Source organism: Uloborus diversus, unplaced genomic scaffold, assembly GCF_026930045.1.
Source record: "Uloborus diversus isolate 005 unplaced genomic scaffold, Udiv.v.3.1 scaffold_15, whole genome shotgun sequence".
In the NCBI taxonomy this organism is placed as follows: Eukaryota; Metazoa; Arthropoda; class Arachnida; order Araneae; family Uloboridae; genus Uloborus; species Uloborus diversus.
In genome coordinates this window covers 3,274,447-3,299,366 of record NW_026558209.1, presented here as the reverse complement: position 1 = coordinate 3,299,366, position 24,920 = coordinate 3,274,447, and the positions used below count along the sequence as shown (strand labels likewise).

Below are 24,920 nucleotides of genomic sequence, written 5' to 3'. Positions count from 1 at the left end.
GTTACGTTGAAATTAAATTCTTCATTAAAAATTTCAATTTGTATGCAGAAGTCTTTTCCCCTCCATAAACCAAATTTTTCGACATTTATGCATGTGTGCAAAAGTGTTCCAAATATAGTGCAATAATTGACTTAAATGCAAAAAATTACAATTTTTTATAGTTACAGAAAGTATTATATTAAAAATATGAGCTAAAAATAGAACAGCACAAATTTTATAACATTAGTGTTTAACTATCAATTCTTTGTTCTCTAATCTATGATTTAAAAAATAATTTTCGTTATAACATCATGCAAAACTTATTTGTAAAAACCATTAAAAAAAATTAAGCTTTTTTTTTTCTTTTTTTTCACTCAAATATTGCACATTTAATAACATTCCTTTTAGTTATAAATGGAACTGGAATTAGTTGTGTTGGTAGTGTTGTGAATTTCTTTTCATAACTCTACCAACTGTTACATAAGGAAGTTTTTATGTAATAGTTATTGGCAATTTTTTTAAAGTAAAATATTTTTTAAATGAACATTTTGGAGAAAAATATTATCAACTACTCATTAATTAAACCTCATTAATATCTATATTCATGCATTACAAATATTGGAGTAAATAACAAATTTATTAGATTACACCGCTTTTGCTTTGGCATAGTTTTGGACAGTTTCGGACAGTTTTGGACGGTAAAAACCACCTGTCCTGTCCTAAACCAGTTTTGAACAGTCCAAAACCCAACCCTGCTACAAGCAGAACATACCAAGTCTCGAAAGAGGAGATGGGAAAAGCAACTGAAATCTTACATAAGAAGAAAGTATATCTATACTAGGACTTACAAATTGAGTTCTATAGTAGCAAAGTGAGTTACACACATCTCAAACTGCTTCTTAATGGGCTTAAAAAAATATTAAATTTTATATTGTAGCAATTAAATTATATATATAAATAAAACTTAAATTTGCTTTTAAAATATGGCTAAAAAAGCTTCAGTAACTTTTAAATTGAAGTTTTCAAATTTAAATAAAATTTAGATTTTTTATTCAATAATAAATATTTTTTCACCGAAAAAATTGTTTGAACTTGTTAATATGCTTGCAATACTGCCAAGTACTTGTTTTTCTGCGCAATAGTCCCGATTTAAACTTTAACTACTTTCCATTAGAACAAATGTTTTTTACAAATAAAATTGAAGCAACTGTTTGAAAGAGAAATTTTTTTTTCTCCGTGATACCAAAAAATTCCATCATGAAATTTTGAATTTATGTTGCTTAAAGAAGCCTAAGTATCTTGTTTTTTTTTTTTTTTACAAAATTTTTTTTTTTTAAAATATTTTTTTTTTTTTTTTTTTTTTTTTTTTTTGTAGCTAGGCTTTGTTATATATTTTTTAAAACCTCTTAAAATACTGAACAAAACAGCACAAGTTTTAATCTTTTAAGTCAATTAGTTCTTTGATAATCGCCTTTTAAAGATTACTAAACGATGTAAAATGTATGATGCTTTCAGATTTAAAAAAATTTATAACTTTGGAGAGAATTGTTGAAAAAATTTGAAACTTCAGATTTGTCATCATGGAGGTGTGTATCATAGACAGATTAAAAATCATTACATTCTAAAACATTGACCTTAAAAATTTATTTTTTATTGGTTGATTTGACATGGAATGACCCTCAACTGTAATATAGGGAGATCTGGGAGTATCTGTTTGACTAAAACCTTTTACAACTGCTGTTTTCTTTTGTGAAGGTATGGGAAGTGGTGCTTTGAATGACTAACCAACACGGTTTTATTTTTAAGGGGGATAATGCAGCTGTTATTTGAAACGTGGCACTTCTCAATGCTCTATATTTTGTCTACTCTTATTCTGTTTTTCTCCTTTTAGCTTTATTCTGAACTAACTTTGGCAGGGTTGTAGTTCTGGCCGGACAAAACTGATTTTATCCTTCAAGCCACTGGCCAAAACTGGATTTAACCACCATAGAACTGGCCAGAACTAAATTACGTGAAAATACACTTCTAATTTGTGAGAGATGTGTGTTTTGTGCAACTAATAAATCTGATGGTTGGAAGTTTTTTAATTGAGCACAGCACTTTTAGTTAATTAAATGTAATATTAGAGAAGTAATTTACATTAAGCAGTAGTAGTGAACAAATTTCAACTTTCTTCAAAATTAATAACTGAAATTAATCACAACTAAAGCAAAAGACATGAAGAATACAAAATAGCCTGTAACATAAATATAGTAACTTTTCTGTAGTGTTGCTTTTTAATTTTTAAAAGTGTTTCTCCCCTGTACCTTTAGTTTTGTTTTTAAAAAAATGCCTATATATGTCTTTAAAATAAGCTTTTTTTTTTCTCTCATTTATTCTTCAAAATTACTTGAAATACTTCCAAATACTTTGTACATTTGTGTGGGAGAATTAAATTCTATCTATTCAACTTACAATGTTTCACTCTATTACTTTTTTAATGTTATTGCATATTTTTCATGTAAACCTTATCTTCTAAACATGCTGTAATTTCTACAAACTGTTAAACAAACTATTTAGATAAATAATGAAAGGCGATGGATTATGTTGCATTTCTTTTTCAATAAATTATTATTTGGTTTTCATTTAAAATTTGATAATTATCTAAGTGGTCAAAACTGGATAAAACTGATTTTATCCCTGCTGGTTTAAACCTTTTTTATCCATGGTTAAAACCACTACTGGCCAAAGCTCTTACAACCCTGAACTTTGGTCATTTGACTAGGTTTTTATGAATGAATTAATTTGTTTTTCAGCCTCTGCTCTTTTTAGCTTTTACTTTGTTTTCCTTTCTGTAATCTTCATTCCTTTGTTTTTTATTTTATCTCGCCTCCTTTTTTGCCTTTCTGCAGCGGTCGGTGCCATTTGCGCAATTTGTTTCCGATTTAAATCTCGGACTCCCCGATATGAAACTTTTGTGTGCTGTTGAGTAAAAATGTTCGTTTTGCGAGGAATTTATTTTTGAAAAATTTGCGAATATGAAAATGTATATTGTTTAAAATCTGTTTGAATACATAACCTATGTTCTATCTTTTGATTCTAATTACAGGAACTGCAATTGCAGGCACTGGGAAGTAAAAACAAAAGAAGATATTTAATTAAGTCTTGGAAAGAGTGAAGAAGTAAAACTAAGGAAAGATGAATTCCGTAAGTGAAACTACTTTTGTTTGAATTTTTTCTTTCAAAAACAGAACTGACGCCAAGGTACGCCAATGTTTTGGAATGCCTGTACCTCAGAAGGACGTGAGTCACATTATGGTCATTTAACGGGAGAGAGGAAAAACTTTTTCTGGCTCATACAAAGGATGGGGCGTGCGCCCTTTTAAAATTGGTAAAAAAATGAAAAAGGAGTTTTTTGAAAAGAATGACGTTCACGTGGCTCGATACCGAATAGGCTTCCACATACAATGCACTAATGAGCGGAAAATCGCAATTTTTCGACTCAGTCAGGGCCCAATACAGGATTTTGCTACCATTTTTCGGTACCTTCACAAAAATCTTATTTTGAAATCGATACTTTCACAAAAATCGAGTAATAAAATCAGTAGCTTCACAAAAACGTCGAAAATTTCACAAAAATTCGCATTTTAAAATAAAATTTGTTTCTCTGTTTAAAACAAAATATACTCATAAAATAAAATTATAAGCAGGTTTATGTGAACGATTGCTTAAATAGAAACCTTTTTGTAATATTTTAACTAAATTTTAGCTGTTTCACTCCAAAGCAAGACTATCGCAATCTTTTAAACATCTGTTTTGAGGAACCATTTTTCTCATCATTTCTTATATTGTACACAGCACATAGACCATTAAGCTGAAATTACGACAGTATTTTTAGTACTTCTTGGGTTAAAAATAATACCAGATGACATTTACACTTTTCGAACTAAAATTTCACTTGTTCCACTACTTCTTTTACAAAAATAGGATGCCTCTAAAAGTTCACAAAAACAATGCTGATAAAAAAAAACTTTCACAAAAATAGAATGATGCAATACTTTCACAAAAATAGGTGGCGGAGAAAAAAATCCTGGATTGGCCCCTGTTAGTTCAGTCTGGCTCTGGGGTGCAGATATTATCTTGAATGGAACGCGGGCTTCTTCAGAGCAGGAAAGAAAATGGCGTTAGAAAGTATTTTGAAATGAACCCTAAGTTTTGTGTGTGTGGAGACTCGTTGAGGTGACACTTGCTGAAAATTGAATTCCAGTTTATCAACCTTTTTCTTCCTCCCTTACATTTTCAATTTGAACACAAACTCTTTGATTTCTTTTCTACGTCACATTCCACAGTTTTGTATGCAAACCAGGGATCACCAATATGTATCGGTTGATGACCATGATACAGTTGGTTCTCTGTTTAACGGCGCTCTATTTAACGACTTTCTCTATTTAACGACGGCTTTTCACGGTCCCGAATGGTCCACTGTAGTGTTAAGAGCATTCTATTTGAGGACGCTTTCTACTTAAGGACAATTTTTTGTGGTCCCTTGAAAGTCGTTCAACAGAGAGCCAACTGTATTTAATAGGATGATATGTATCCAATATTTATTTTGAAAATATCACGACATCTAATGTTTAAGATAGTTGTTTTAGAAACTATCTAAAAATTATGTAAGTGAAAATCCGATTTTACGATTCTCGAGGATCTTGGTTAAAAAAAAACGTAAATAACGGGAAATAAATGGCAGCAAATCTGTCGACGGGATTTGATGAAAAATCTTTAAATGCAGAAAAAACGTAAATTCGGAGGACGTAAAATCGGGCTTTCGATTGTATCGAAGTGATTCATTCTTTATTAAAAATAGGAAAAAATGTAGAATGTATTTCGAATATGGTTTATTATATCATGTAATATTATGTAATAGTTTCAAGGCCGCATTTTAGGGGCGGGTTTTTAGGGTTTGAACCTCTGAATTTTCAAAACTGTTTTAAAAATTTCTTTTCACCACATTTTTTGTTGAATGTTTAAATTATAACCTTTTGGAGAATCGTACAGCTCTCAAATCCTGCTTTATCTGCAGTATTTATTTTTACTGTAGCTACTAAGAATATCATTTCTTTCAAAGCAATACAGTGTTTTCCTCCAGATTTTGAATGCATAAAACACACAAGAACATCCAAATTTTTTGAATTTGAAAGTCTCAAACTCTAATATAACATATTTTAAGGGTGTCAAAAAATATTAAGTTAAGGGGTGCGTATATTCGAATGTGTTGCATCTGTTCTTTTGAGTTAGAAAAAGACATAAAATATGTAGCAGGGGTAATGTTGTGTACCCATCACATTTTTTACCTTCTAAATTTAATAGCTACATCATCTTTTGCATTTTTATCTCTTACGTACGTAAAGCGGCACTCCCTCATTTAAATAAAGTATTGTAACAAAAATCATCAAAATACAGTAGGCGCCGCTTAATGTGAACACTTTGGGACAAATATAATTCGATAACAATAACCGAAAAGAATCCAGGAGACACAAAATAATGATTTTTTTCCAATTACGATGCATTTATTTCGGCAACCTCAAATTAAAATCACAATGAGTCAACTGAACGCAGTTTCAAATTACAAACTATTAAATTAACAGAATGAAAATATCTGAATTATGAAAAGTTAAAGCTAAATTATGCAATTTTTAATCACATACTAATAGGTGAAGTAAAACATGACCGTTTTCCCCGACATTCGTAAACCAGTTTCCAAGCACGTTCAGCTTTTCTATCTTTTCCAGCATGATTTTGCTTGTTGTTTAAATTTTAATTTAACTTTGCTTTGTTTTCAATCTCGACACAATTCTTTAATAGTTTACAAAGTCATGGCAACAATAGAGGTCCGACATCAATGCCATGTCCAGCGACTGAATTTTTTTGGGTGCCAAAGAAAGTTTTCTTTGTTGGAGTCTGGTCACTGGGGGTGAACTTTCTGCAGCTTCATTCCCAGAAAAATTTTGATTGAAAACCACAAAATGCTACACAGAATGTTAGTCTCGTCAGGGTTTGCCTATGTATTTCTGTTAATTGAGGAACAAAAACGGGGAAAAGATTGAAAGTTTATGAAAAAGTGATAACAATAAACGAAGACGCCGATTACAATATACGACTTTTTAACATGTGTTAACGTACAAGTGTTCCCGGACTTCATGATCCTGATAACATTAAGCGAATGATAACATAAACCGTGATCACATTAAATGGCGCCTACTGTATATGAACAAAATTAAATTTTATTGATCAGTATCTGACACAGCAAACGTTGTTCGGCCATATAAATATTTTACAGTGAACAATTTGATTGTTAATTAAAAAATAACGAATGCGCTGTAAGTTTGCGGGGATGAGATCTTTGACACAAAGAGGAATAGAGCGCTGTAGACGATGATCACCGATTAAAAAAAAAACACCACCCACTCATTTTCTCAATACAGTAATACACAGGCACACACAAATAGACAAAATTTTTGTATCGTTCATCATTTGGAAAGCACTGCTTTGTGATACCAAACAAATGCAGGATAAAATGTCAAAATGACGCGATGCTCCGGCAAAACATCGAAAACTATCGATGATTTAAAAAAAATTTGTTGCCATCTTCTGTTTGCGTACAAATAAAATGTTTGTAAGAAATTTAAACGAGGCCTTTACAATGAATTTTAACCATGGTTTTCAAAAAACCGTTCTGGAAAGGGACATTTCAAACCAATCTTTCCCATTAAGAAAAATATACAACTCTCAAATTTATGATTGAAAGCTAGTTAGTTATATAAGAGAGAAATTCTCGATTTGACTTGAGCGCACTTTTCTTCGTTTGTGAAATCTTTTTCTTCGAATAACTGAAAACTGCAGGTATACTTAAATTGTTCTTTCCGACCCAGAAAAGTTATTTTGTCCTTTTGAGTGCATCATGAAAAGTGCTTTTATTTTTATAAAAATTCCGTTATTCTTACATGATACTTGAAAGCAAACTTTTTCCTGTAATATTATTCACAGTATGTCTGCGTGACTGTTTAATAGTCTTTTCAGGCTGGAAATATTTAAACGGAGAAAGCGAAGAGAAATGAATTCACCGAAAGTTTTTCAAGATAATTATGGTCATACGAGCTATTCTACTTTACAAAAAGCGAAATGTGAGGTGTTGCCTAGGGGAGGCAAATAGTTAAAAACAACCCAAAACTTGAGACTTTAATTCAATCGTTTTTTTTTTCTTGCCGTGTCGAGACATTTGTATAGAGTATTAGATATAGTTTGTATATTGTGTCTTGCAGATGTGGGATTTAAAAAGTAAGAAAATCTATTTAAAATATAAAAAAGAAAATGAATAAATAGAATAAAGTGCAACAATCAAATAATGGTTTCGCTTAAAAAAAAAAGCCAAATATCTGCTTTTGAATTTTTCACCCTCAGTTGAGTGTGGTTGAAATTAGCCGAAAAAAGGCAAATAACAACCAAGCCTGGTAACCCTGAGCAAGTTTAAAATTTTATAGGGACACTCATTTTCATCGCAAGGGTTGCAAATCGTCTGTGCTATGCTAGTTTCTTTCAGGGCTTAACCTAAGCAAAGTCTGCATTATGAAATGATTTTTTTAATTTGCATTTTTACAGAAAAAACACGGATGTAGATGAATGAGAATAACTACAATTAAATCCGAAATTGCTGTATATATATTGTTAAGAGTTCGTGCAGCTTCAAACTTTCTTGAAATGACGACACAGTTCTTGAGAAAACGCAGGAGATTTATTTACAACTATGTACAAGAAATATCGTTAACAACTGCTAAATTAACCATAGCAATTAGGCAAATATCGATTGCCACCACTCAATGGTCGAACACGTATTTACATCAAAATACGCAAAAATACAGCTGAAGGGCTTCACAGGCAAAAACTAAAACGAGACTGACTTCGAACTTGCCGCAGGGCTATTTATAAAACCCCGAAGAGTACTCTCGAATATTCCAGAAAATCACAGACCGATCTACGACCATCTCATATTTTCTTTTTATTCCATTCACAAATTTTATCATTCCGAAGTGAGGGGGCCGTATACTTCGGCCGAATGTTATGGGGTGGTATGTACATCACAAAAAGCTATTTACGGGTTACGTTACTAAGATAATTTTAGATAAAAATAATGAAATAAAAGCCAAATTTAGCTAGATTACAACACATTAATCACAAAAATAATTACTATTTACAGAATTTGTTACAATATGTATATATACAACCACCCACAAGAACTGCTTGTTTAAATAAAAACTATTATGAGATTTAAAATAAAAATGAATCTCTTTATTTAAAGGTATTAAAAAAAAATTCTGTAATCAATTTATCCTTTAATGTTCATTATTAATACTTTATTCTTGTTATTCAATGCACGATAACTTATTACAGATCCTCTTGCCCTATTAGAAGCCCCTGGTCCTCTACCATAATCCATTCCAAAAGTTTTACTGTCAAAGATAATGACTAAAAACCCGTACATTTTTAAATGTCGAAGCATTTCAGTTTCTTTGGAGTGAAAACCTACTAAAAATATTTGATTCTGAGTAAATGCTGTAGCAACGATATCAATAATGTATAAAATCAGTTCATTGTATTGGCAATTTGTTTTGGAAGAAAAGAAAGTTTTGATATTTTTCCGAGTTTTGATATTTTTTTTTGTTTTTATCCGAGTGCAATGTACAACATTTTCTTCTTATTTTCTGACAATTTTTAAATGTTCCACTGGATTTTTTTTTTTTTTGGCTTTTTTTGTTTTTTTCGTTAGACAGAAGGATTATGAGAGCGTGGTTGCTGGGCGAGTTTGGCGATAAACAATAGAGTTGCGGAACTATTTTTACATTTGAAAGATATTATTTGATGTCTTTTTTGTTTGTTTGGCGAAATATTTTAAATTGAAATAAAAACCACTTCACTGGCTAAATAGAGTTTTAAAACGACTGTAAATCTAACTTAATGATTTGATGAAAAGTTTTAAATTCCAAACAAACTTTAATAGGTTTTTTTTTTGAAAAGGTGTGTACGCATTTTATACAAAGAAAAATGATCGTTTTACATCAGAGGGGGAGGGAGCGTCAATTTTTTTTTTACTCAACGGACTTCCATTACATTTTCAGCACGGGCATCGCTGTGCAGGTACTGCTAGTAATGTATAAAGTCAGTAATTTCCCATTCTAAGACTGACAGTGAGGTATTTTGTGAACCAGCACATGATTCGCTGCCCACCATCAAGATACACATTTGGTTGAATTCTTTTTTAGCGACAATTTTCCTCGTTTATTAGTAACAACTTCATTTTTACGGTACAAGGATCGACAGATACCCAGGGGCGCAACCAGAAAATATTTTTAGGGGAGGGGGGGGGCACAATTTTTTTTTCGCAGCACTCTATCAGCACTCTCTCTCTCTTTACATCAATACATATTTATTATTATTATTATATATGTGTACAAGTTATTATTATTTGCAAGGTTCAGTCATTAGTCAGGCAGACAAAGTTACTGATCTGGGGGTCTTAATAAGTCAGGATTTAAAGTTCAGCCAACAGTGCAGCATTGCTAGTAACAAAGCCAATAATAAGATGCTTGGGTTTATCAATAGATCTATTTCGAATGAATCTAAAGAAGTTCTTCTGCCGTTATATAGAAGTTTGGTGAGACCTCATTTGGAGTATGCTGTTCAGTTTTGGGCTCCTTATCTCGAGAAAGACATTAATGTATTAGAAAGGGTTCGAAGGCGGGCTACAAGGCTAATAAATGGACTTTCTCATTTGGACTACGATTCCAGGCTCAGAAGGCTTAAAATGTACAGTCTTGAGCAAAGAAGAGATCGCGGGGACGTGATTCAGTTGTTTAAATTTACTAAAATGGAAGATGTTACGGGGCCGAAGTTCAGCACTGAAAACAGGACGAGGGGTCACTGCTTTAAGCTATTTAAATCTCAGGTTAACATCTACGTTAGGAAAAATAATCATTTTAGCAGGGTAGTGGAACCTGGGAACAGCTTACCGGAAGAGGTGGTCATGAGCGAGGGAGCAGATAGTTTTAAGAGGGCCATTGATCTTCACTGGGGATTGTAAACTGACTAGGACCAGTCTAGCTGGGCCGAGAGCCTGTTGCTGGTCGTCACTTTTGTATTTGTATTAATATTTATTTAGTAAAATTCCTTAAAATTGTGTAAGTTTTGCAATTTATTCAAAAACTGTTGCAAAAACATGAATTGTTCTTATGCCAGAATTGAAATCACGTTAAGAATAAACTTTAAAGTACTTGAAACAACAGTACGGCGGTAAGATGTTCAAATTAATAAATGGAAATCAATACTTGTTATTACTTCATTTATTATATTAATGAAATAAATCAAAATGCACACGAATTTTTATCACCAAAAGCTCTAAACTATTCACATTTTTAAGATCATTCTAGGAAAGAAAAAAAAGGAACACATTTAAATGGCATGAAATCATTTTAAAATACAACAAAATAGTCAATAAAATCACTTACACTTGATGAGTCCTAAATACCCACATTGCATATGTACACTTATAAAATTGTCTTATTGTCTACAATCCCTGCTTACTTCAGAACCACTTTGTTTTCTCAAAGCACGTCCATCTTCGTTCGAATTAAAAAAAAAAGATTATTTTTGATAATTGTTCAAATTTGCGTTCTGGGGGGGGGGAGGGCACAGGCCCTGTGCTCCCCCCCCTGGTTGTGCCCCTGCAGATACCTACTATAATTGGCTATACAAGAAGACAGATTTCGTGCAGAACACGTACAAGTTTTTGTGGGCTCCATTTTGGTAAAGAGACAAATTTTGACAGACTCTAAAAAACAGTATTTTACTTGGATGTACATCAAAGTAAGCACATTCCAGTTTACACATCCCAGTGTTGCCAGATTGTCAAATCCAGATTTCCGCAATTCCCTTTCAACTTTTCCCCAAAAAGCGATGTTTTCTATCAAAATTCCTCAAATTAAAAAAAAAAGAAATTCCACTAATATTTTCATAGAATGAATCGATTTCCTCTAATATTTGTCTCTTGAAAAAAAAATTCCAAAAATGGCCAAATTTTCTGATAAAATTCCCCCAACTTCTTTTTTTCTTCCCATTCTCGTTTTTTTTTTTTTTTTTTTTTTGTCTTCTTTATCTTTCTTTATCTTTACTAATAATAAAGCTGAAAGTCTCTCTGTCTGGATATCGTCAGGATCTCTGTGACGTGCATAACGCCTAGACCGTTCGACCGATTTTCATGAAATTTGGCAAAGAATTAGTTTGAAGCATGGGGGTGTGCGCCTTTAAGCGATGTTTCCAAAATTCGATTTTATTCTTTTTCTATTCCAATTTTAAGAACATTTTCCCGAGCAAAATTTTCATAAGATGGACGAGTAAATTTTTAAGTTGTCATAACGTGAAACCGTAGCGTGAGCAAGCCAATTGGCGAGAAATTCATCATGCATTATTTGTAAACATACAGGGGAACCAAAAGACCTTTTAAACTTCGGGCAAAGCCGCGCGGGTGCCACTAGTCATAAATACAAGCGGCTGACCGAGAGATAAGAAATAACCAAATTTTTTTTTTCTACTCGCATTTACGTCTCTGCTTCTGTATGTACATTTAAACTATGATTTTTGTATATATATTTATCCAAGAATCACACTTATTTTTACCGTATCAACTAGTTACTCACGCAGAACATTAATGCGATTTCCGTAGCATAATATTCCACATAATGCGAATTCCATAAAGTTGACCAGAGCAAAACCAACGCTGTTTGATACAAACAATGTAACTACTTCTTGACGGGAATTTAAACATGAAAAACAAATCTTTTTCCCCCAGGATTCCCCAAGAGAAAAAAAATTTCCCCAAAGAATTCCCCTCAAAAAACACATTTCCCCAGAATTTCCCCAGAGAGCACCAGATTTCCCCAAAATGGGGAAAATTCCCCCAATCTGGCAACACTGACACATCCTGCGCCCAATAAAGGGCAACTCTCTATTGCCGCGAAAGGAACCGTCCTTTTCCGACTACCTCTTCGACTGGGGTTTGATTTGTGAGCCGCGTTGTCTGTCCTAAGACCCCTTTTACACGATTCCCGCTTTCGGACATCGGACGGCAGGCATGTGACGTCACAAGTCAGAGGAAAATCGTTGCTCATTTACACGAAGGCGGAAAGCGGGAAGCGTATGCAAATTTCGTAACCGGTTCGGTGTTTTGACAGGGCGTCTGCTCCTGTTTGTTTATATTTGTTTCCGTCGAATCTTCTGTTATTTCCTATTCTTCTTTTTTTAATTGTTAAAGAATTGAAGTGTTCTCCGTAAATGTTGAAGGTTTTTTTTAGAAAACATGTCTTGGATAGCGCTGATTTATTTTTTAATCTTTTTTATTAAGCCACGCTAAAAAATAGAAGTAAAAAATTCTGAATTTGTCAAACAGTGCTTTCACGTGTTTCGCGGTAATGGTTTACCGCTGCTTTTTTTTTTTTTTTTTAAATCTGTGTGCATATTCAATACATAACATGTGCACAATTAAGCCAAACTAAAAAAATAAATAGAAGATATTCTGGGTTCTTCAAACAGGCCTTCCCTCCCGCGACCCCCCCCCCCTTCCCCTGAAATTCAAAGATTAATTTAAAAAATAGAATGGTCTATGTTCTAGGATCTTATCACACCATGCTGCTGTTGTATGCATGAAAAGTTGAAATTGCACAAAGATTTCATAAATAAAATAATTTTTAGAATACTTAAACATATATTTATTTATTTGCTTATTTTAATCTATTTCAAAAATGAGGTTTTTGGCTTGTGCAAATTATTCTCAGTCAGTGATGTTCCCATCTATTTTTCTGAGGGTATACTCCCAGTAATCCATTACGCATAATATGCGTATGCGATCATATTGTTGCCTCAGAGCAACGTAGGATATCTTAGTGTTGCTCTGAGGCGACGATATACGTAATATGTCTTTATATGAAAATTTTTGAAACTTGAGGGTATACGCTATATGTCTAAAAAATATTTTAGAGTATACGGCATACATGGAATGTACCCTATGGGAATACCATTGTTCTCAGTGTGCAAAAGTTTTCCTTTTTGATAGCCGCTTGGAAAACAACAGTTGATAATTTTTCCTGTGTTATTGCTATTACATTTTCAGAACTCGATGAGGAGCATTTTTTCATTTAGTGATACAGTGAAACCTGTATCACTGAAACCTGTATAGTCTGATAAGTACTTTTTTTAAAAATGGGAAACGGCTAATATGCAGCTTAAATTTCTAATATTTGATTTACTGTCCATAAAGCAAGATGTCGATTTCTGGACTTTGTATTGATCAATATTTAGTTTGTTGACCCCTTTATTTTCTTGAAACATCATTAAAAAGTGTTGAATTATATAATTCGCAGTACAGCTCAAGTTCAATAATGAAAACTATTAAGAATGGCCATCCTTTCTGTGTCCACAATTTCACTGAACGAAGGGGTGGCTTCTCAGAGAGGTTTCACTGTATAATAAAATGCTTGTAGTGATGTATCAAGAGTATATTTTTTTAGAACTGATTTGCATGTTATTGTGGAATAATAATAACAGTGTTGTTGAAATAATTTTTTTCGGTGGGGGGGGGGGGGGGCTACATTTAACACATGTACAAATCTACGTGTATGCAGTCCCACACCAAGCCTGATCAGGGCCGTCGTGCAAATGTTTTTTGAGCGCCTTTATGCATTAACATTCGAAAAAATTCTAGTTAACTCCTGGGGTGAGGTTTTATAGACAAATGCAGTATTGAAAAATGCGTTTGGCATTTATTTGATGTATCAAAAGGAAAACAATGTATATATCTATTTTTGGAACACAGTGTACGTTTTTACCTTTGAGCAGGAATCAGTTATCTCTTCATCTCGAAGTTGTTTCGAGTAAGGGTGGATGTAAGGGAGGGGTGATCGGAATTGACTTTTGAATTATGACTTTTTCTCTTGGAAACCTTGCATTGAGCTGTTGTTAAAAAAAAGATGGCCAGTTTCAGTTAATCAAAGCATTTTCCCCCAACAATTAAAAAAAAAAACATCTTGGAATTTGATTGAAATAATTATTGCTCACTTTAGTCTGATAAGTACTTTTTTTAAAAATGGGAAACGGCTAATATGCAGCTTAAATTTCTAATATTTGATTTACTGTCCATAAAGCAAGATGTCGATTTCTGGACTTTGTATTGATCAATATTTAGTTTGTTCCTGAAGCAAATGTTTCAAAATGTACAAAATTTTGAAAAACCTACTTTATCGAGATAGTGGATTTTTCCAAATATGCCTGCTCGAAAAAACCCGGGTGTGATTTTTCGCGCTGGGCCCTGCTTTAGATATGCATATACGTTTTTGGAAAAAGAAAATATTTTAAATATCTAAGTTGACGCTGCTCTTAATATCTCTCTAATCTCAAATTTATAAATAATAATTCAAAGTTTCATATGTGTCAAAACATGACAACAGATTGCTGAATAGATTTCTAAATTGAAGTAGAGGATATTCCTTTTTAAAGTCTAAAACCAGGGTTGGGTTTTGGACTGTCCAAAACTGGTTTAGGACAGGACAGGTGGTTTTTACCGTCCAAAACTCTCCTAAACTGCCCAAAACTATGCTACTGCTAAAGGGGTGTAATTTAATCATTCCTATTTACTGCAATATTCCCAATGCATACATATAAATAATAATGAGTATTTGATAATATTTTTCTCCAAAATGTTCATTTAAAAAAAATTTTACTTAAAAAATTGCTAATAACTATTACATAAAAACTTCCTTATGTAACAGTTGGTAGAGTTATGGAAGGAAATTCTCAACACTACCAAGACAACTAATTTCAGTTCCATTTATAACACAAAGGAATGTTATTAAATGTGCAATATTTAGGTGCAAAAAAAGGCTTATTTTTTTGAAAATGGTTTTTGCAAATAAGTTTTAGGTGATGTTTTAACGAAAATTATTTTTTTAAATCATAGATTAAAGAACAAGAAATTGATGACTAACACTCATTTTATAGAACTTGAGTTATTCTTTTTTTAGTTCATATTTTTAATATATACATTCTGTAGCTATACAAAATTGTAATTTATAGCATTTATGTCAATTATTGTGCTATATTTTGAAATCTTTCTTTTGCACACCTGCATAAATGTCGAAAAATTTGGTTTATGGGGGGGGGGGGGGGAACTTGCATACAAATTGAAATTTTCAATGAATTTAATTTTTACTTAAGTATCTTAAAATCAGCTGCATAAATAAGTTACATATGTATTTATACTTGTTACATATGAATTCACACTTGAATTGTTGTATACTTCACATTGAATAAATATATTTAACAGTCAAAAATATAATTTTGACCCATTTTGTTCTGTTTTTGATATTTTCTCACAAAATATAGTTTCTCAAAAATAGTTTTCGACACTTTAGGACTCGAGGGTTTTGAAAAGAATTCAACTTCCATGTAACTAGATTAAAATCAGCTGCATAAATAAGTTGAATGTTCTCATTGAATTAATGTTCAATATAAAACATTACTTTGATACATTTTATTCTGTTTTTGATGTTTTCTCACAGAATACAATTTTTCTAAAAATATTGTTTTGGACACGACGGTAAAAAGCAGGGTTTTTACCGTAGTGTCCAAAACCTTGCCAACTCTTCCTGAAACTGAAATAATTTCCGGTGAAATCAAAAGCTCTAAAACACGGAACCCTTACAAGAGGCATTGAATTTAATATCTAAAACAAATATGTAGTCCTTCCAAAGTTTTTTTTTTTTAATACACAAATAATAAAAGAAATAAAGGGAGGGGGGGGAGGGGAATTGAGTAATTAAGGTCAAGTCATTACTTTTCGGAACTAAAATGTTAAGCTAAATTATTGTCCACAGTACATAAATGTTCTGCACATCTAAATAATAATACAAATGCGCTAACTGTATTTTTTATGTATGATAACATAAAGCAGTGGAATTACCACAAATAAAAAATCGCAGAAAGACGCTAAATTTCACAAAGATCTGTTGTAAGTTATGGAGCTGTATAAGGAAAAGCCCTTATGGGGCGTTCTCCCCATAGGTAGACGAATACCCTCCTATGTGTATTCCTAAGCATTACACAACATTTGATAAACTGTATTTGTGTAAGGAACCTCCCCCCCCCTCCCATGGTTGTCCACCGTGGGATGAAACCCCTCATGTAAATTCTTAAGTATCAAAGGACCTTTGTGACAAATTTGGCAAAAATCTGACCCTAATTGTGGATTTGTATAGAGGACATAACACACACAATCACAAACATACATCATATTTTGTTTAGATATATAGATTTTACTTTTATTGTTTATTTAACTTTTTCCATGATTTAATTGAAAAATAATCAGTTTAAATTTTAAAAGAAACCAAAATTTAAAAGTTACCTGAAAAAATCCAGGTGATTCTTTAAAAATCCAGTTGGGTTTTTACAAATGCTAGTTTTACCGACCGCCTTGTCTGGAGGTCAAAGAAGTGATTATGGATGGGAAGTTACTGGGGGGTGATGACGCAGTCTGCATTACAGAAATGTATCTTAATTAGGGTTTTTTGTTTTTTTAGAATCCCGCTACTTGCAAACACCAAAGGAATTGAATATAAAAACAACAAACACGAAGATAAATATTTTACCCTCAGCTAAGTTGATTAGCAAAACCGGAGGTTTAATTGTGAAGGATTTGAGAAGAAACTATGAAGCATTGAAATTTTAGTCAGATAAAAGATATTGATGGTCATTTTTTATTCAATGATGGCAAGAAAAAAAAAACCTTGAAGATCCCCCCCTCCTGTATGCGAACAGAAAAATATCAGATAAATATAGCTTAAAATGAACATGCGTAACATGCATTGAGAATATTTCCCTTTCGTCCACCCACCTTTCACTCTAGTTTGGCACTCGCAAGTAACGCCTATCCTTTTCCAATGTTGATGTAGCTTTGGAAAGAAAGATATCGAACAAAGTTTTTGCATTCAATGTTATTATGAAGCCATCAAACGAGTAATAATTATTTAATATTTATCAGGAAATTAAAGAAAAAGTTGTAATTAATTTATACACATTGTATTTATTTTTATCATTATCATTAAATGTAAAATTGATACCTGTGTGTCTTTTTTCCGTAAACTCTATTTTTTTTAAAAAGACTGCATAAGCCAAAACTAAGGATGCACTGAATACTGAACATTAAGTTAAAATTATGTCCTTGTCTTCAGCTGAATACTGAATATTTTGCCAAAATTTGTTGTTGTTTCAACATAAAGTACAATTGTTGATTAAAAATAGGAATGGAGCAGAGTTTCAGCCCAGCCAAATCATGAACTGATTCATCACATAACAATTTGTCGTGAATATCTTTTTTACAATAACTAGTACATATAGTATTATGTCCCATAATAAGTTACGTACAATTATGCCCTAGAATAAAACAGTAAATTTAAAAGAATCTATTGAACTATTAGCAGTCCCATAATTGAGAATATGTACCTACTTGGAAGTTGCTAAGAAAAAAATGACTTTACAACATTTGGTTGATAATTATTTAAAGATTTCTTCATTTGTTATGAAATGAAGCTATTACAATATTGTGTAAAACATTGTTTAAACACTTCTAGCTACTAATGAAAACAATGTCATTATTTTTATTACATACTAGGTGTAAGTAATATCAAAAAGTATTTGTATGATAAACAATCACAATGGTACTTACTTGAAAAGGTTTCGGGTGTAACATTGAAAATCCAGTAAATCTTCTCATTGCCTCCATAAGCAAGAATAATATTATAATATCTTCTTTTTGCCAGCAAGATAATTCTTATGACAGAATATACAGAAATGATCCTGCCGATAAGAATTACCCAGCTAATTCGTATAGATGCTACGCTGTAGTTCCTAGCATGTTTAAAATCGCTTTTTTTTCCAGTGCCTTCATAAAAAAGAGGCTCATTCGTTTCGCGCGATTATCAATGATTTATGTGGCTTTGTTCAATTTCGAAGTTACACTTTGAAATTCACTTCATCAAAACCATTGCCGTAGACACAAAGATGGCTACCTTTTCCCTGATTTTAGAAGGTTTATTGTTACTATAGAAACGTGCATGTGACAACAATAGCCAATCATCGCACGTCGGACTTCGCTTTTCTGACTTGGAGTTGTGGACGATCCACAACCCATTCCCGACGAAGTCAGGCAGGTTTTGGAGGCGCGAAAACTGGTTTTCGAGCTCAAAATGACGTCACATGTCCGAAAGCGGGAATCGTGTAAATCGGCACTAAGAGCTCTCTTTTTTCCAGGGAGATGGCTGTGGAGCGAATCGCGAGCTGCCGTCAACGTCGAAACGGCAATCCGAAGATTCGGAGAAAGAACCTCCCAGGTAAATATCTGCCGATGAATCCTCAGAAAGTATCGGGTGAGTGCAAAAGTTCGTGCGGAGTTTGTGAACGAAAGTCATACAGTGATTAGGCAAGTAAAACTCTTTATTCAATCGATGATATATTCTCCATCGTAGTCTATAATCTTCTTCCAACGTTCTGGCAGCATACGGATGCCTCGATCCTAAAAACTGCGTGGTTTAGATTGGAAGAACGAAGACACGACGTTTTGTAAGGCATTCAAAGAGTCAAGTTTTTTTTCCATTTAAATGATTTTGCAATGACCGGAATAAGTGATAATCCGATGGTGCGATATCAGGAGAATACGGTGGATGAGTTAGGACATCCCATTTCAGGCTGTTCAGTTTGCGTAGCGTCTGTCTTGAAACGTGTGGTCTAGCGTTATCTTGTTGAAAGACTACGCCTTTGCGATTTGACAAACTCGGACGTTTCTGTTTGATTTCTCGGTTCAGATTAGTTAATTGGCGACAGTACTTGTCCGAATCGATCGTTTGGTCGGCGGGGAGAAACTCAAAATAAATTATACTCTTGCAATCCCACCAAACACAGAGCATCACCTTCATCGGGTGCAAACTGGCCTTTGCCATTGCGTCACCATGTTCACCTGCCTGTTTCCATGTTCATTTTCGCTGAACGTTGTTGTACAGGTCCCATTTTTCATCGCCCGTCACTAATCGATCCAAAAACGACTCGTTTTTGAGCCGCCCGAGTAAAGATACGGCAGCAGAAATTCGGTGGATTTTGTTGCTCTGGGTCAACAAATAGGGCACCCATACATCGAGCTTTAAATCAAATCCGATTTTTTTTAAACGCCGAAAAGCGGTTGATCGGTCAACGTTAAGTGCTGTAGCAACTTCCTCTGTTGAAATTCGCGGAGTATTCTGAACTAAAGAACGCAAAACGTCGTCATCGATGTCGGAAGGTCGACCTGAGCGTGGCTCGTCTTCCAGCTTAAAATCTCCGCAACGAAATTTTGCGAACCATTTTTTCACAGTTCGTTTAGCTGGTGCTTGATCTTGATAAACGTCTGGAATGTTTTTTACGGCTGCTGCAACGTTCATTCCCTACCGAAACTCGTAAAGCATGACGTGCCGTAAATGCACTTTATCAACACTCATTTTAAAAGTAATCTTTCTCGAAGCAGTTTGTACCTGCACAAATTATTTCGATTGGAATGAAAGCTGCACATGTCACCTTTCCAACGATCTGACTTACGTAGGTAGTGGTATTAATGACAACACGTTACGCCCGTTCTAACGCCATCTATTGCAACTCCGCACGAACTTTTGCACTCGCCCAATAGTTTTTAATATTTCAATATTTAACAGCATTTCTGAACTGTTTTCTTCTTATTTTAATCGGCATTACTATATATTACAGTAATTTAAGTTTCATAAACAATCGGCCAATAGCCTTTTTTAGCGATCCAGAAAACCTGGAAATTCAGATATCTCGAGGATAGCGATGGTCCCAAACTTCCCGGATAATTGGTTTTCTACTGTATATCCGATATTTATTTTGAAAATATAATGATATTTTGACATTTTCTATATTTTTCCAAATACAACATTTTCAATAAAAAAAAGTACGTAAATCATATTAATATTGTTCATTTTTCTTAAAAATAACCAAAAAGTAATGTCCTATATTTTATGATGTATTTATACATCATTAATATAGCAAAGTAATATAATAATTCCTTTTTTACTTGTATTTTATATTCAAAAAATTATTAGTAATGTAATAATTTTAATTCATAGTAAAATTGCCTAATTAAATATTAAACATTGCTCAGAAAAAAAGAAAATGTCTAAACACTGTGCACCGACTAATGCATCTTATTATTTCTGAATCATATACAATTGTAAAAGTAGCCAATAGAAGAAAAATGAGCGAAACAGGTAATGTTAAATGAACTCCATTAAAATGGATGGAAATGTAAAATGAAATATTAGATATAAATAATGAAAGAAACCTTAATTTTAAGTCTACATATTGTAATAATAATATAAGAAAATAAAGAGCGATTTGACGATGCATTTACTATTTTGAAGACTTGAGTTTGTTTTGGTTGAAAATTTCGGATATAATATCAAAATGATAGATATCAAACTGTCGGATATTTTCAAAGAATATATTTTCGAACCCTGATCTTAGTTAAGTCCCACACATTGGGATTTTAAATTTTATTTTAATTCATTGATTTTATTAAATTTATTTATTGATTGATTTTTAAATTGTTTATTTTATTTTCTTATCTGTTTATATTTTATTTCATTAATTTATTTAGGTTTTGTGTGTGTATGTCATTGACATAGCTCATAACTTTTCTAATAAAATAATGATAATAATAAAGTAATTAAAAATAGATACTCAAGAAAACAATCTGTTTTTAAAAAATAAATAAAATTAAAGCGATAGCTAAAAATGAAAAAAGGATAGAGCATTGAGATTTTTGGGGGGGGGGGGGGATTTGTGCCATTAAACTTCGGGGAGATCGGCACCCTTGTGAAAGTAACTAGTTCAATGTTCTTTTTTTCTGCTTGAATTTTAAGGGATTATTAGCACTATTGTTTGTAGAAACGCATCAGTATTTCTGTGTTCTAATTGAGCACACACATTTTATTTGTATTACTATGAAGCATAAATTTTGAGGTTGTTTGTCCCTTTAAAAAATACCCATGTATCGGTATTTTACGATCACTAATCACAGTTCTCAAAAATCAGCATAATCTTCAATGAAGTCAACTCTATTTGCGATTTAATGAAAACTGACAAATGTGACAGTCTTTTTAGTGTAAGGACTCCCCCCCCCTCCTCCCCTGAAACAGAATCCTGGCTCTGATCTCACATTACTCGTTTGCGATAGCCCCCTGTGAGGGGCTGGAAATCAACCCTTCAGCTGAGCGTTTTCTTTCTTTTTTTTCTTCAGAAATTATCATTTAACCTAGAAAGCAGAGTTGCCAGATTGGGGGTAATTTCCCCATTTTGGGGAAATCTGGTGCTCTCTGGAGAAATTTTGGGAAAATGGGTTTTGAGGGGAATTTTTTGGGGAAAATTTTTTTTCTTGACGAAAACCTGGGGGGGGGGGGGGGGGTTAAACCTCGGGAAAAAAATAATTGTGATTAAAATTTGCGTCTTGACATCTGGTAGTTACATTGTTTGTATCAAACAGTGTTGGTTTAGCTTTGCTCAACTTTATGGAGTTAGCATTTCGTATTAAGTGGAATATTATGCTACGGAATTTGCGTCAATAGTTTTGCGTGAGTTATTAGTTGATAAGTGAAACAGGCAAAAATATGTGTGATGAAGAATGTTCTTGGATAAATATATTCAAAAATCATAGTTTAAATGTTCATACAGAAGCAGAGTAAGTAAATGCCAAGTAGAAAAAAAAACATTTGGCTATTTTCTTATACTTTGGTCAGGCGCTTGTATTTATGACTAGTGGCACCCACATGGCTTTGCCCGTAGTAGAAAAATTCAAAGGTGTTTTTGGTTCCCCCGTATGTTTACAAATAATGCACGATGAAATTCTCGCCAATCGGCTTGCCCACGTTACGGTTCCACATTATGATAACTTGGTCATTTAGTGGTCCATTTTTAGGTCACAACCTTTTTCATAGTATTAAACTCATTTTTAGCTGTTTTTCGCCAAATAGCATTTACGCAGTGTAGCATCAGCTTTGGGGGATGATAATTTCCTGAATTGTACACAGTACAAAGCCTATTGAGCTGAGATACAATGGTATTTTCCCTACCTCTTAGCCCTGCCCCCCCCCCCAAAAAAAAAGTTTGAAATAATAGTAAACGACTGTTGAACCTTTCCAACAACCATTTAAATTGCTCTAATTTTCTTAACAAAAAGTAGCATATTGCCGAAAAAAAATCGATATATAGAAATAACGATTTATAGAAACAACCTTATTTTATCGTACAAATCTCCTAAAACACTAAGATTAAAGCTAATTTTCATGTTATGAAACCCAATTTTCTAATTTATACGAGCATCGGAATAAATGAAAGTTAATAATTAAAATATTAACAAAAATTACATTTTTGCGCCGCCACACATCTTCATTCTTCGGCAATTAAATAGATTCCCAACATTAGGGTTGTTTCGTTTTTGACAATGAAATCGAGAGAAAAGTAAAAAAAAAAATCTTAACTTGAATGATTTTTACTGAAGCCAAAAAGACTGGGAATGATAATCAACAGACAAAAGGCATAACTTGAAACTGGTTTTACAGTGTTACTGGTTACAACTTAGATTTGAAATAAACTTGAGGGAACTTAAGAACTCCAGAACAGAACAACGACCTATTTACACAGCCCTCAACCCCAGATTCCTTATGAATTTTGCAGCAACCGTTAGTGGACATCATTTTCTCCCCTAATTTTCATTTTTCACGAAACAAACAGCCTGAAATTGAATCAAAATCCACGAATGTCTCGAAATTTTTTTTTCGATATATAGAGATTTCTATGTAATGAACATAGAAATTTGCTGAAATTTCGATATATAGAAAATTTAGATGTGTGGTAGTTCGTTATATGGAGGTTCGACTGTATCTCTTTGGAAAAGAGATTCCCACCCTTTGGCGTGCGGGCAGTCGCCATGATTTCGCATTTTGGATTCCATGCAACCACAGTAATAGGAAGATATAAATGAAACTAAAAGGAATAAAACAGTTTTTCATGCTACAGGTAAGCAGGAGTGAGGAAGCTTTTCTCTCTTCGTAATGCAAAATACATCGGGAGCCAATATGGCCCCTTTCGTCCTTCTAGGTGCAAGGTTCAATAATTACACTTCTAGTCAGTGGCGCAGCAAAGCGGGGGGAGGGCGGAGGTTTGGGGTGAAAAACACCCCCACCTATTGCTTTTAACATAAATGCAAATTCTTGTGCCGTAGTTTATGCATATGAAAGGGTTGTTTTGATCAAAGAAAATCCTTTCTAAAGGTGTTTTTGATCAAAAAACGCCTTTTCAGAAACAATTTTTGATTAAAAAAAAATAAACCTCCAGAATGTATTTTTTAGTCAAAAAACCCTTCCAGAAGGTATTTTTGTTTAAAAAAAAAAAAACCTCCGGAAGGTATTTTTGATCAAAAAATCTCCTCCAAAACTATTTCTGGCTGCGCCAATGGGCTAAGACCAAATGATTAAATAAGCAATCATATACGGTCATATTATAGAAAGTTCCTTTCCTTTCAGTTAATTATTCGATTCATTGAATAACAATCTGTGCACGAGGTCAACGGGCGCTCGTCCTCCCTCTAGTGTCAAAGGTTTGAACGAAACCTTTCTGTTCTACCTCGGGGCCTCCTTTTTTTGGAATTTTCTAATTTTCTCAACAATGCAACTTAAAAAATTTGCTTTTGTATCAAAAAAGAAAGTGAGAGAGCTGAATTCGATCCTTTCTAAAAACAACCATTTTGTCCTTTAGGAAAAGAGTGGAAGCTTGTCACGACGCATCTGGGGAAATGAAACTCCATCGCGCCATCCAATGCAGCGACCGGTGCGCAACTCTGGCAATCTCAACGGCCGAACCGAAAGACTTTGGCATGCAAGATGAGGGAGGGCGGACCGCCTTGCATGCGCGCCGTCAGGTGGAGATCTACAGAAGTTGTGAAAATGTTGCTCGCAGCTTGGTCCAGCAGCCACCTCGGAGCCACACACCCTCTTCTCGAGATACAGGACGATGATGGGGGACACCGCCTTACATTGGGCTGTTTATCGTGTGCGCCTCGAAGTGGTCGAAATGTTGCTCGCAGCTCGCACTGACATTAATCCCAGAGACGCCAACGGACGAAAGCCCCTCATAGACATACAGAACAAATACGGGAGGTCGGCCTTGCACGAGGCGGCAGGTAGGGATCCCCCAGAGATGGTGGGCAATGCTGCTGGCTGCAGGGGCTAATACGCATCTTCAGGACAAGTGGGGCCAGACTGCGCTTCACTTCGCCCTCAGCTGTCGCAAGGAGCAGATTGCAGAAGTCATCTGCGATGCCGATGATAGAAACGTTCTTCGGGATCACCGTGGTCGGACCGTGTTGCATTTAGCTGCACAATGTCGAATGCTAACTATTGTGAGAAAACTTCTGTCTTCGGGACCTCTTCGGAAAACTCTCCGTTCGGGAAAGGAATCGACTTCGAATGCGGCGGAAGGGGGAAGGAATTGCTCTCTCGGCGAGCAAGGAGGACCTGGTCGACGTACGGGACAACGACGGAATGACTGCCCTACACCATGCTGCAAAATATGGCTTCACAGAGATTGTTGAACTGCTGCTCGCAGCAGGGGACAGATCCCCTTCTTCAGACTAAAGAAGGCAGAACGGCGCTCCACATGGCTGCGATTGAAAAATTCAAACGTACTGTGAGAAACCTGTTGTTTAACGGCGGGCATCCTCACACGATGGATAAACGAGGAAGTTCTCCTCTTCAGTTTGCCTTCAGAGACAG

The 24,920-nt window shown here is 34.0% G+C and overlaps 1 long non-coding RNA gene across 1 annotated transcript; it reads left to right on the top strand.

Moving 5' to 3' along the window:
- Window positions 1–3,061: 3,061 nt before the first annotated feature.
- LOC129233030 (uncharacterized) lies at window positions 3,062–24,043 on the top strand. The gene is made up of 3 exons (XR_008581421.1): window positions 3,062–3,165; window positions 18,361–18,440; window positions 23,905–24,043. It is a non-coding gene; the product is annotated as an uncharacterized LOC129233030 (long non-coding RNA).
- Window positions 24,044–24,920: the final 877 nt, after the last annotated feature.